Source organism: Canis lupus, chromosome 4 (genome assembly GCF_048164855.1).
Source record: "Canis lupus baileyi chromosome 4, mCanLup2.hap1, whole genome shotgun sequence".
Lineage (NCBI taxonomy): Eukaryota > Metazoa > Chordata > Mammalia > Carnivora > Canidae > Canis > Canis lupus.
This window is the reverse complement of record NC_132841.1, coordinates 11389683-11403428: the sequence shown is the minus strand read 5'-3', so window position 1 is coordinate 11403428 and position 13746 is coordinate 11389683. Positions and strand designations below refer to the sequence as shown.

The following is a 13746-nucleotide window of genomic DNA, read 5'->3' as shown; positions in this document are numbered from 1 at the left end:
AAGTATGCACACTGTATGTGTGCATATATAGGGGAATGTTTGAATTGTTGGAAGACTCTCATTTCTTGCATTATTGGCCTTTACTATAACATTGTTATACCATTATATCAAATGGTGCTAAGATCATTTTCATTTCTCCCTATAATACCTCCCACTTTCCATGGATTATTCTTCATATCCTCACTCCAGGCTTCCTGAAGTCTTAACCTTCCACCTGGTTCCCAAACATCTCCATAACTTCTTAGAAGTAACTCGTATTCCAAACCATGATAATTTTGACTTTTCTAGCTCCCCTGTCCCTTTTAAAATAGTTCAGTCTTATATTCCATTCTGTTAGGTCTTGCTAAATGATTAGAATAAAATTTGTGAAGTAATTAGAGCTAGTGTTTTCATGGTGGGCAATAAATTTTTCAGATGTTATATTTTCATCTTAATGTAGGCCTTTCTTACCAAAAGAAACCCAATATGCATTTATTAAAGAATAAGGATGGTGGTATATAAAGAGGAAGAGTTTTGTTCCCTTAAAATTATACCACTTCAAAAATGTAAAATCTGGGTGACCAAGGGACTAACAAAAGTCTGAAGAGAAACTTCATTTTCCTTTGTCTCCTACAGAAATGCAAAGGCAAAGTCTCAGAAATAAGCAGCTTCTTTGACCCCCATACTTGCGTTAAAGGATCATCTTTTTCCATCTCCTCTGCATTGCCATCATCATCATCATCATCATCATCATCATCATCCATCATCATTATCACCCTCTTGCTTACATCTTTGATTTGGTTCCTAAAAATAAAACCTCAGAATGAAAGTAATTCCTTTCTCCAAGATCTGAATAGCAACTCAGTGCTTACACTGAATAATAATCTTATTTCATGTTGTATCCAAATTTTGGAAGATAAAAGACCAGCTCAAATATACTGCACTTAGTTCATGGCAGAGCTGAAACAAAATGTCCTGACTTGGGACCTGTGGGTGGCTCAATGGTTAAGCATCTGCCTTCAGTTCAGAGAGTGATCCTGGGGTCCTGGGATCAAGTCCTGCATTGGGCTTCCTTCAGGGAGCCTGCTTCTCCCTCTGCCTATGTCTCTGCCTCTCTCTGTGTGTCTCTCATGAACAAATAAAAAAAAAAAATCTTAAAAAAAAAAGAATATCCTGACTCATGGTCTAAGGCTCTTCCCCAGGTACCCACTGGAAATTATGAAACTCCTGCAACCTTCCTTGCTTCTCAATCCTAAATTTCAGAGGACATAGATTACCAGTTGGTGGTATCTTCCTGTTCATATGACTCATTTGTCCATGTCCCCCCCACCCCCACCCAACTGCTTGAAACTCAGGCCTCAAGCTATCCAGCAGCAGTACAGTTATCCTACCTGAGGATGGCTGGGAGACTTGACAATCTGCTTCTACCTCCATCACATTTGAAGGAAGGAGAGGGTGGAGAACAGAGAGCTGAGAAACCACTGGAGAAAGGGGTCATGCTGGAGGAAGACAAAAAGGCAGAAGCCAACCGGGAAAAGAAAATGGTATGGAGGACAGGCAGTAGAGAGACAGAAAGAATGATTCTGAAAAAAAAAAAAAAAAAAAAGCCAAAGAATTAGGAAAATTGTTATATCATCCAGTAAAAGGTGCAGTGATTATCAAGATTTTCTGCATCTAGCCAGAGAAAAAAATTTAAGTCTCACAAAACTGCCATCTCCCTCTCTGGAACAAATAATCTCTCATGATTTACCACAATATTTGACATCTAAGTTACTGAGGCTTGTTTTCTGCTTTTTATTTCTCCTTATGGTTTACAGAAGAATACACCAGAAAGAGCATACCAATTACAAAATCCCAGACTCCTAGAATTACAATGATAACTGAATAGTTCTAGAAAGATCCTATTTAAGAGTCATCTTATTTAACATATGCATTTTTCAGTTAGAGAAACTGAGACACAGAATTACAAATTTGCCCATAACTATTTATATACTTTATTTTATTATTTTTAAAAATATTTTATTTACTTACTCATGAGAGACACAGAGAGAGAGAGGCAGAGACATAGGCAGAGGGAGAAGCAGGCTCCACACAGGGAGCCGGATGTGGGACTCCAACTCTCCAGGATCAGGCCCTGGGCTGAAGGTGGCACTAAACCGCTGAGCCACCCGGACTGCCCTATTTATATACTTTAAATCATTAAAATATGACTCTGTAGACCAGGGATTGGCAAACTGTTTCTATTAAGGGCCAACTAGTAAATATTTTTGGCATTGAGGATCATATAATCTCTGTCACACTTACTCAATTCTGCCATTATACAGCAAATGCAGCCATAGACAACATATATACAAACAGATATGGCTATATTCCAATAAAGCTTTATTTACAAAAACAGAGTGTGGATGAGGCTTGACTAGTAGACTGTAGTTTATTGATACCTGATCTGGACCTAGTTGTTTATTAAATACCATGTGAACATCCCAGGAAATCATATGAATAGCAGGCATAAATTAAATTAGGAATGACAGTTAACAATGGCTGCCAATTATGGAGCACTTCCTGTGATTTTCCTCATTAAATTGTTCCACCAGTCCTGTGTGATGAATACTATCATGCTCTCCTTTTTTTTTTTCAGATAAGGAAACAAAAACACATGCAAGTCAAATAATTTGCCAATGGTTATACAGGGAGAAGGTGGTAGTGTCAGTATTTGAACCCAGGTCCTGTCTCACTTCAAGACTCAGTGCTTAACAATTAAGGGATACAGTTACTTGGGAGACAGAACAGAAAGTCACATCTAGTTTCTCACAAAGAATTGAATGTTTTCATGTTATTCTGAAGGAAATTTCCAATAGTTTAAATATTTTAATAGTGCATTCATATCAACAACTTGGATGATGCATGAGTCAGTCTCTCTCTCTCCCCTCACCTCCCCTTGAAACATTCATTTTGTTACCTTTTTCACATGATCTGTCTGTCAGGCTCTCTAGCACACACACTAAGATTTAAGGAAGGATATTAGATGGAACCACCCACCTCAGACACTGGGATGCAAAGGGTCTCTAACAGTGAGAGGAATTCAAGCCTGAAGGGGAAAAAAGGGCAGCTCTTGATGATTATCCTAAATTGTTGAAGCCAAACCAGGGAAGACTTGAGGAAATGACTCACTGGACCCAGGAGAAAGGAAAACAGCCGAGTGATGGCAGGAGAAAATGAGGATAATATAGCCTTACTGTTAAAGTGAGGGTTAGAAGTCCACAGAGACCCAGAAAGGAAACACTGAAATGGCTGAGTTACATTCCTGAAACTAACATGCAATATTGTTTTATCAGGCTTTCAGCTGTTTGGGCCAAGAATGAGGCAGGAACAGATTTCTTCTTAACAGAGATATCATCTCATGTTCTTTACTGTCCCCAGATTTTCTCCTCTGCTACAGCCCTAAGGAGAAATTACAGCCATCTCTGTTCCTTCTATTCTTGAATCACAAATCTAGCTCTTCCTGACTCAGAAGCTGAGATTGGTGTGAAAAACAGATGCATTATACTGCAGCCATAAAAAATCTCCTAACATTGGGACAACTGGGTGGCTCAGTGCTTGAACATCTGCCTTTGGCTCAGGGCATAATCCTGAGGTTCTGAGATTGAGTCTTGCATCAGGCTCCCCAAAGGGAGCCTGCTTCTCCCTCTGCCTATGTTTCTGCTTCTCTCTGTGTGTCTCTCATGAATAAATAAATAAAATCTTCAAAAAAAAATCTCCTAACATCTGTACTGAGCCCATGAAAGGACTTCAAGCCATCCACATTCCAGGTCTTAAAAAAAAAAGCCTGATAGAAACAGTTGGAGAATGTTTTAAGCATGAATACAGTTAGCGTTTACTCAGTAGGTCACTAGAAACAGAAACAAAACTATGAGGTAAGTAAACTTTATCCTTGGTCTTTTCCGACCCATCTATCAAATTGTCACTGAATTAACATTCTTATTCATTAATCAAGACTCTGATCATGCCACTCCTGTGCTCACAAGCCTGCAAAATTAACACACCATATTGGCAATGGTGCTGTAAAATACACACTTTCATTTTTTAAATAAAATACACATTTTCATATGTTGGTGGTGGAAGTGTAAACTGGTACAATCTCTAAGAAGAACATTTTTGCAGTGTCTACCAAAATTAAAAATGCATATATCTCTGACCTAGGAATTTATCCTATAACTGTACTGGAACTGTATGAAATGGGATATGTAGATTATTTTTTACAATATTATTAATAAGAATAACAGATAAATACTTTTCAAAAGAAATTATATGTGATAGCCATGGAAGTGTGCCCCGCAGATCTTCCAAGAGATCCTGTTGCAGATGACATGATACTCTATCCAGAAAACCCAAAAGATTCCACCCAAAAACTGCTAGAACTGATACAAGAATTCAGCAAAGTCACAGGATATAAAATCAATGCTCAGAAATCAGTTGCAGGGATCCCTGGGTGGCGCAGTGGTTTGGCGCCTGCCTTTGGCCCAGGGCGAGATCCTGGAGACCCGGGATCGAATCCCACATCGGGCTCCCGGTGCATGGAGCCTGCTTCTCCCTCTGCCTCTCTCTCTCTCTCTCTATCATAAATAAATAAAAATTTTTAAAAATTATTAAAAAAAAAGAAATCAGTTGCATTTCTATACACTGAGACCGAAGAAAGAAAAATCAAGGAATTGATCCCACTTACAATTGCACCCCAAACCACAAAATACCTAGGAATAACCTAAGGAATAGGTATAAACCTATTCAAAGGAATAAACCTAAGCAAAGAGGTAAAGGATCTGTACTCTGAAAAGTATAGAACATTTATTTAAAAAATTGAGGATGACATAAAGAAATGGAAAAACAATCCGTGCTCATGGATTGGAAGAACAAATATCTTTAAAATGTCTATGCTACTTAGAGCAATCTACACATTCAGTGCAATTTCTGTCAAAATACCATCAACATTTTTCACAGAGCTGGAACAAACAATCCTAAAATTTGTGTGGAACCAGAAAAGACCCTGAATAGCCAAAGGAATGTTGAAAAAGAAAACCAAAGTTGGTGGCATCACAATTCTGGACTTCAAGCTATATTATAAAGATGTTATCATCAAGACCGTATGGTACTGGCATAAAAACAGACACACTGATCAATGGAACAGAATAGAGAACCCAGAAATGGATACACAACTTTATGGTCAACTAATCTTTGACAAAGCAGGAAGCAATATCTAATGGAAAAAAGTCTCTTCAACAAGCGGTGTTGGGAAAATTGGACAGCCACATGCAGAAGAATGAAACTAGACCATTTCCTCATGCCATACACAAAAATAGACTCAACATGGATGAAAGACTTAAATGTAAGACAGGAATCCATCAAAATCCTAAAGAACACAGGCAGCCACCTCTTTGAATTCAGATGCAGCAAAAAGCAGGAGAAACAAAAGCAAAAATGAACTATTGGGACTTCATCAAGATAAAAAGCTTTTGCACAGCAAAGGAGAGTCAACAAAATGAAAAGACAATCAAAAGAATGGGAGAAGATATTTGCAAATGTCTCATCAAATAAGGAGCTGTGAACTGGTATAGGTACTATGGAAAACAATATGGAGTTTCCTCAAAAAGTTAAAAATAAAGCTACCCTACAATCCAGCAATTGTACTACTAGGTATTTATCCAAAGGATACAAACATAGTAATTTGAAGGGGTATATTCACCCCAGTGATGTCCACTGAGGGATGAATGGATAAAGAAATGTGATATATATGTGTATATATATATATATTCCAATGTATGTATATATATACACACAATGTATATTCCATTGTATGTGTGTATATATATATATACATACATTTCTGTATTGTAATATACATTTATGTATTATATATATGTATGTATATGTATAAATATACATACAATGGAATATATATACACAATGGAATATTACTCAGCCATCAAAAAGAATGCAATCTTGCCAATTGTAGTGACATGGATGGAACTAGAGGGAATTATGCTAAGCAAAATAAGTCAGATAAACAGATGAATTGGTGGAATTTAAGAAACAAAACAGATGAACAAAAGAGAAGGGAAGGAAAAATAAAATAAGATGAAAACAGAGAGGAAGGCAAATCATAAGAGACTCTTAATTCTAGGAAACAAACTGAGGGTTGTTGGAGTGGAGATGGGTGGAAGGAAGAGGTAAATGGTTGATGGGCATTAAGGAGAGCACTTGAAGTAATGAGCACTGAGTGTTGTATGCAACTGATGAATCACTAAATTCTACCTCTGAAACTAATAATACAACATATGTTAATTAAATTGACTTGAATTTATTTTATTTTTTTAGAATAACAAAAAATACTTTACTAAAACATAAGACTTACAGAAGTTTCCAGACAAACCATACAAAATGGTTACAAGCTTTTTCTTGAAGGAGGGATTCTACATTCAACAGCAAAGTCACAATGTTATTAGTGAGGGCTGTATTCTTTATTTTGGCTCAAACAATCAGGCCTCCATCTACAGTGTCTAAATAAAGTTAGACTTGGTTAGAGAGCATATTCCAAAAAACTGCTTATTTTAACCAAAGCAATTGGGTCGCCATAAAATAAAACTACCTCTACCCTAAAAAAGAAAAAGAAAGAGAAAGAAAGAAAGAAAGAAAGAAAGAAAGAAAGAAAGAAAGAAAGAAAGAAAGAAAAAGAAAGAAAGAAGAAAGAAAGAAAGAAAGAAAGAAAGAAAGAAAGAAAGAAAGAAAGAAAAAAGGAAAGAAAGAAAGAAAGAGAAGAAAGAAAGAAAGAAAGAAAGAAAGAAAGAAAGAAAGAAAGAAAGAAAGAAAGAAAGAAAGGAAGAAAAACATCCACACCCCTGTAGCTAACCCTGACAACTATCTTCATTCATAGTGCTTTATCCTTAAACCATAATGGGAGAAATGAATAAAGCAGAAGGCAGCCACTGCTTTTAAATGTTTCACAACAATCCAGATGGTACTTCTAGCCTCTGCTCATGCTTTACAACAGTGAATCAGGATAAGACATAGATTTGCTAATGTGCATTTAATCACCAAAAGACTGAAGATGTCTGGACTTTTATCCTATAATGTTTCTAAGACTGTGTCCATTAAATGCAAACAAAAATGAAGAAGTCTTGGCAGAACAGAAGTGATGCACACTTGATTAGATCGATTTTAAATATTATTCATGGCATATAGCCTAGTCCATACTTTAGCTGTTTCTAGGGCTTGGGCTTCGTTGGTCTTACACTGCTCTGCTAAATCACTTGCTGATGGATAATCTGGATTGGGAGCATTTACCAAAGCCTGGATTGAGAGCAGAACTGTGTGGATCTGCAGTGCTGGGGACCACTTATCTTTCAAAATATCTAAACATATTCTTTCCAACTTGTCTACATTAGGATGACAAATTTTTGGTCATGAAATATACTTTAGGGGCTGCCATCGGGTGTTCTTCTGGAAGGAATAGTTCAAGTTTAAAAGTCCCTCCCTCAAAAGGGAAGTCCTGGGGACCAGCAAAGACCACATGAAAATAACAGGCCTTGCTCTCATCTGGTTCTGCTTTAATGCAGGAACTGGTTCTGCTAGCAAACACTGGGTTTCCTTGATAATCCTGTGGGGCAGCCCGGCTATCCTGTCAGATTCGAAGTTTGGCCTCTGGTCTTGACTCTCAATTAAATTGAATTTAATTTTTTTAAAAAAGAGTTCCTACTGCAACAAGCATATCTGATGGACAGCTAATACACTTTTGGATCCAATAAAATCTTCATGTCATGTCACATTTCCTCTGGGCTTCTTCCAGCCAACGAATGAGCAAAATGGAGTTATTAGAATCAGGTCATTTCAGTAGACAGAAGAGTTCTCTAATAGCCTTGGCTCAGGAGATCTTCATTGGCCTGGCCAAGCATTTCTCAGAACTATTCTACAATATGAGTCTCTTCTGACCCATTCCTTTCTTTCTTTCTTTCTCTTCTTTCATGAGTGTCAGAATTTCTCCTCTCCTCATTTTATCTTTCATGGGCATTTCCCCCCAATAAATCTGTTGCACTTTTAATCCTGTGTTGGTGTTTCCTTCTTGTAGAACTCAAACTGACATTCCACTGAAGTCAGAAGACAATGTAATGACATCTCTAAAGTGGTGACAGAAAAAAACCAGCCTAACTAGAATTGCCAGTGAAAATATTTCCTTTCAACAAAAATAAAGAGACTACTTTGCCAGCAACACACCATTGAAATAAATACTAAAAGGAATTCCTTAGGCAGATGGGAAATTTCCTTGGCTAGAAATAGAAAATTGAAGGAAAAGAAAAGCACTGGGAAAAAAGCACTGAAAAAGCACATGTGGATAAATATAAAAGAATACTATTTAAAGCAACAATGACTACAATGTCTTTTAAAATTTAGAACATATACATTAAAATACATGATAACAATAGCACAAAAGGTAGGACAGGGAAAATGAAATCAAGTTATAAGGTTCTTACATTTTCCAGGAAATGCACTGGTAAGGTAGACTATAACCAATGTACCATGGATGCGTATTGAAATCCCTAGGGCAATGGCTCTCAATTGGGAGTATTTTTCCCACCAAGAAGTATCTGGCAAATAAACACATGACACAGAGACAGATTAAGAGAAAGAAGAAGGGAGATTTGTCAATATGTGAAGACATTTTTGATTGTCACACTGTAGGAGAAGTGTCAAAAGCATCCTTAGCTGAGAAATGCTAGCTAAAAGACAGAGATTATCAGAAAAAAGACAGATTGTCAGATTGTCAAAACTAACAACAACAACAAAAGTTTTTTTAAATGATCCAAGTATATTCTGTCTCTAAGAAACTTACTTTAAATGTAATGATATGGGCAGGTTAAAAGTGAAAGAATAGAAAAGGAGATTCTATGCAAACTCAATCCAAAGAAGGCTGAAGTAGCTGTATTAATATCAAATGAAGAAAACTGCAGAGTAAAATAAGTCACCAGAGATGACGAGGGGCATCACATAATGATAAAATGTACATTTCACTAAGAAGACATAATACTCCTAAATATATTTGCACCTTTAATAGAGCTTCAAAATGCATGAAGCAAAACTGATGGAATTAAAGACAAAAATGAGCAAATCAACAACTATATCTGGAGACTTTAACTTTTCTCTCTCAGTAGTGGACAGAACTAATGGAAAATCAGCAAAGTTATAGATGAACTGAACAACTCCATCAACTAAATGGATCTCACTGAAATTTTTAGAACATTTCACCACCAACAGCAAAATGCATATTCTTTTCAAGTGCATGTGGCATATTCATCAAGATGCAAACCTTAACAATTTAAAACAATTAAAATCATGCAAAGTATATTCTCTCAGTATAATAGAATTAAAATGTAAATAATAATAGAAAGATAATAGGAAATCTCCAAACACTTGGAAATTAAACAGCACCCTTCTATATGAATCCATGCATCAAAGAGCTCTCAGAAAAATTAGAAAATATTTTAAACTGAACAAAAATAAAGCACAACATAGCAAAATTTTCATGATGATTAAAGCAGTGCTTCAAGGGAAATTTTGGCTTCAAATGCTTACAGAAAGGACATTAAACTAGAAAACGGAGAAGAAAATAAACTCAACATAAGCAGAATGAAAGAAATCATAAACATAAAAGCAGAAGTCCATAAAATTGAAAATAGACAAGCCAAAAAACAATAGAGAAAGTCAAAACAATCAAAGTCTTGTTATGTAAAAAGATCAAGAAAATACAAATTAACCTGTAGCAAAACTGACCAAAAGAAGAAAGAAGACAAAAATTACTATAAGGAATGAAAGAGAAAATATCCTATATTTTCTATATTCAGAGACCCTATAGAGAGTAAAAGGATAAAGGGATACTTTGAGCAACTCTACACACAAAAAATTTGACAGTGTAGAAGAAACGGACCATTTCCTGAAAAAACACAAATATCAAAACTAATCTATAATAATATACAGATAATATTAATAGTCCAAAACTATTTTTCAACTTGAATTGATAGTTTAAAATCTTCTGAAAAAAATTTACCCAGCATTTCTTTTGGTTTACAGTGGGAAGATTTCAGGTTATTTAGCTCACTGTATTACTAGCCATGTAACTCTCTTAAGTTTTTTTAAGCCAGTATGAACTGAGTTTTTTGTTAAAGACAGACTTCTTAAACATCATATTTCCATGAAATTTGAAATAATATTGTACTTGCAAGGTGTACAAACACAATACTGAGATGACCCAGAGCAGTAATTATAGAAATACTGGCAGTAGTAGCATTATGGAGTAGTGGCAACAGTAGTCCAATAATAGTAATTATGACTAAGAGATACTAAGCACTTACCTGTGGCACTCTGCAAAAAACTTTGCATTTACAATATGATACCACAGTGTTGTAGAAGAGGAAACAGAAGTATAAACATTAAGTAAAAGAATAAAAACATGGTGAAATGGAGTATTAAGTGGGACTTTCTGTAGAATAATTTTCTTCTCAGTCTACCATCTTGTTTATAATCTTCCTGCTCTGGGATAGAAGGGAACTAAAGGAATTATCATTTTTTTCTACCTATACAAAAATGCATTAAATGACATGCACTTGGTCTTGAGGAGAGTGCCTCTAGCCCTAAGAGAAGCAAGTCCTGGCAGCACGAATATCCTGCAAAGAAAGTAAGCCAGCTTTGTGCTTCTCCAGCCAGGATTTGCTTTTTTCACCAATTAGACCATATTGCCATCAACTCTACTTGCTGAAGGCTCCCAGTGTCTGCTGAAACACACACACGTACAGTGAATGAATGTAGAGTGGCTAAGAGAGCTCCCAGATTAATTAACAGAAAGAATATCTCAATGGGATGGTCAGTCTCTGAGCTGCTATAATAGTGATCTTCAAAAACTATGCAAATTCATCTTGTTTACTTATTGAAAAAAAGACGCTGAAAGGGCTGTTATGCAGTGTTAAGCAACAAGTCCATAAACTCTTGCTAACTTCAAGTTACTACTTTTCATTAACCTGAAAATTGAAAGAAAAAATTACATGCAAGTAAACGGAAAAAACAAACAGATGAGCACCACTTATTTCTATATTTTCTCCATTCTGATGAGGCAATGATCCAAGAAACCACATTCTTGCCCTTACAACTCAGCTGCCAACATGAATGTGATTCTTTAGCTATGAGAAAACGTCTTTGAAGGGTACAGGTTAGTTAATATTGGAAATTCTTGTATACTTTGGGAGATAACACTATTGCCCTGATAAGGGCCAGTACTTTTTTTACCTTGATAAGGATGGGTATTTTTTCTTCCTTTTTATCTGGACTTGTCAAAAATCAATCATGTCACCCTGTATTTTTCCTTTTTCTCCCTCTTGCCCTTGCCCATTTGGGGGTTAATGCCAGTAACATGTTTTCCTGATATAGTAGTGAATATAATCCAGTATTCATGTCCCCTATATTAAATAAAATCTTGAAACCTAGAAGTTCTTTCTTATTTAGGAACAATAAATAAAAGTTACAATTTGTAGAAGCTACAAAGCAACGATATACTGCCTGTGACAATGAAAGTGTTCAGCTTTAGGATTTTAAATCTCTTCCTACAAATGAATTCACTGGCGTTAAGGTTTACACTTCAAGTGTAAAGATGGTGGATACAAAGAAGAGAGGGAAGGAGAAAGAAAGGAAGGAAAGGAGGAAGGTAAAAGGATGGAAGGAAAGAAAAGGAGATTGGTGGGTGGATAGGAAAAAGAGAGAGGCAATCCCTGGGGCTCAGCGGTTTAGCGCCTGCCTTCGGCTCAGGGTGTGATCCTGAAGTCCCAGGATCGAGTCCCACATCGGGCTCCCTGTGTGGAGCCTGCTTCTCCCTCTGCCTGTGTCCCTGCCTCTCTCTCTGTCTCTCATTAATGAATAAATAAAATCTTAAAAAAAAAAAAAAAAAAAAAAACAGAGAGAGAGAAGGAAAAGGGAAGAGGAAATCCAAGTTGGATTTCAGGTCCCTAGGATGAAAGTCAACCTTGAATGGCAAAAAGAAAATACAGCCAACCCTTGAATTTCCAGCTACCTTTTGGTTACTATTTGGAGAGCATTGCTGACATGTAAATTCGCTCTCAGTAAAAAGGCTCTATCCTGTGAATCCAGTGAGCTTTATGCCTGGGATATAGAGAATTCTCAGTAAATATTTGGTAAATAAATAATTGAATGAATAAACATACAAGTTTACTTTTGTACGTTAGTAAAAATGAAGCTTATATGTTTAGTGAGTTGTCTAAAATCATAAAGAAAATCTTAAGTACCTAAAATATATTAGATGGAAATGTAAGAAAGATTACCAATTGGGACCTAAGAGATGTGGATTCTGGTTCAGGGTTTGTTTTGTCATTTCACCTCTTTGGGTCTCTAGATTGCAGAAGGCAGGGATTCAGCTATACTGTTTTCTGCTCTACCTTCAATGCCTAGCACAGTATCTAGTACATACTAGATGCTTTACTTATTTTTTTCAAGCTTTGATTGTATTTTATTGTCAGTGCTTGAGATAAAGCAGTTTTTAATGGAAGAATAAGAAAGTACGTGGAACTAGTACAAGGAACCCATAGACACTCTGAAGAGCTTTAAAGGACTCAATAAACAGTTAAATACTTAACATTTCTTCATCGGTAGAATTTGGTTTCCCCATATAAAAAAAAAATTAAGATGTTGGTACCAAGGCTTTCTACGTGCTTCTTACGATTCCATGTCACTGTGAGAAGGATATCTGTTCCCAGTCCTTGTTTCATCCCCCACTTCCCAACTTTTACTGCTCAAGTTGTAAAGGAAGGCAAATACAGGTGGGTGAGGTTCCAACACCCTTTCTCCAGTGTTATACCATCATCCTTCCAAGCTTTTATTTTCACAAGAAAAAAACCACAAAAATGCAATTTTAATTGAAAACAGTGCATCAATTACTTCATTGTCTATTTTGTAAAATGAGTTCCAGAATCACCACAGACCTCCCAATCTCCCAACCTCAGCAGTGAAAGATTCCCCAAACTTTCACATTAGGTGGTTCTAGTCATTCATCCCTAGAGAGGAAGCAAAGTGATATTCTTTCTCCATGTCTTCTGGGGGTGCTCAACAGCAATAAACTGGCTGGAATAAAACAGCAACAACAATGCTTCATGAATCACAGGATGGTTACTTGAGAGAGACTAATTCTCCCACACTCTTACAGGAAGCCCTTCCTCCTCTTTTCATGGTACTGCCCTAGTGAGAAAAACATTAGCAAATCTTGAAGTACAGGCAAGAGAATCCATAGAATTGTCAGTACAGCCTTCCCATTTGTCCAGAGAGGGAGAGGGACCCACCTGCCCAGAAGATGCATGTTTATCCTTTTTGGAGGACTCCTTTCCTGAGGAGGGACGGTCCTGCCAGTAGCTCACTCTCAGTGACTGTAGGGTAATGTGCAGTATTCTGAGGAGGGTCCTAGTCAGGGAAGTAAGAAACCCAATTTGACTTCTGACATACTATATGCTTTGAAAAAGTTACTTTCCTCTCTGAGAATCAAATTCCTCAATTTTTAAAACTTATTTGTCCTTTTAAGTCATTACAAAATTCCTTTTTCAAAACTGCTTTTCTAAATTCTAAAAATAATACATAATATCATTGAATTCTTTTAAACACAGATAAGTTAAAGGAAAAAATAACAATTATTCATAATCCAACCACCCAATGATATTCACTGTCAACATTTTT

General features: G+C 36.4%; 1 long non-coding RNA gene and 1 pseudogene across 1 annotated transcript; both read right to left on the bottom strand.

Annotated features, from left to right (window-relative positions):
* Window positions 1–444: 444 nt before the first annotated feature.
* Window positions 445–13478, bottom strand: LOC140631482 (uncharacterized). The gene is made up of 3 exons (XR_012029029.1): window positions 13359–13478; window positions 1371–1562; window positions 445–783 (listed from the first exon to the last, which is right to left on the bottom strand). It is a non-coding gene; the product is annotated as an uncharacterized lncRNA (long non-coding RNA).
* On the bottom strand, window positions 7189–8038 carry LOC140631653 (ubiquitin-conjugating enzyme E2 N-like; annotated as a pseudogene).
* Window positions 13479–13746: the final 268 nt, after the last annotated feature.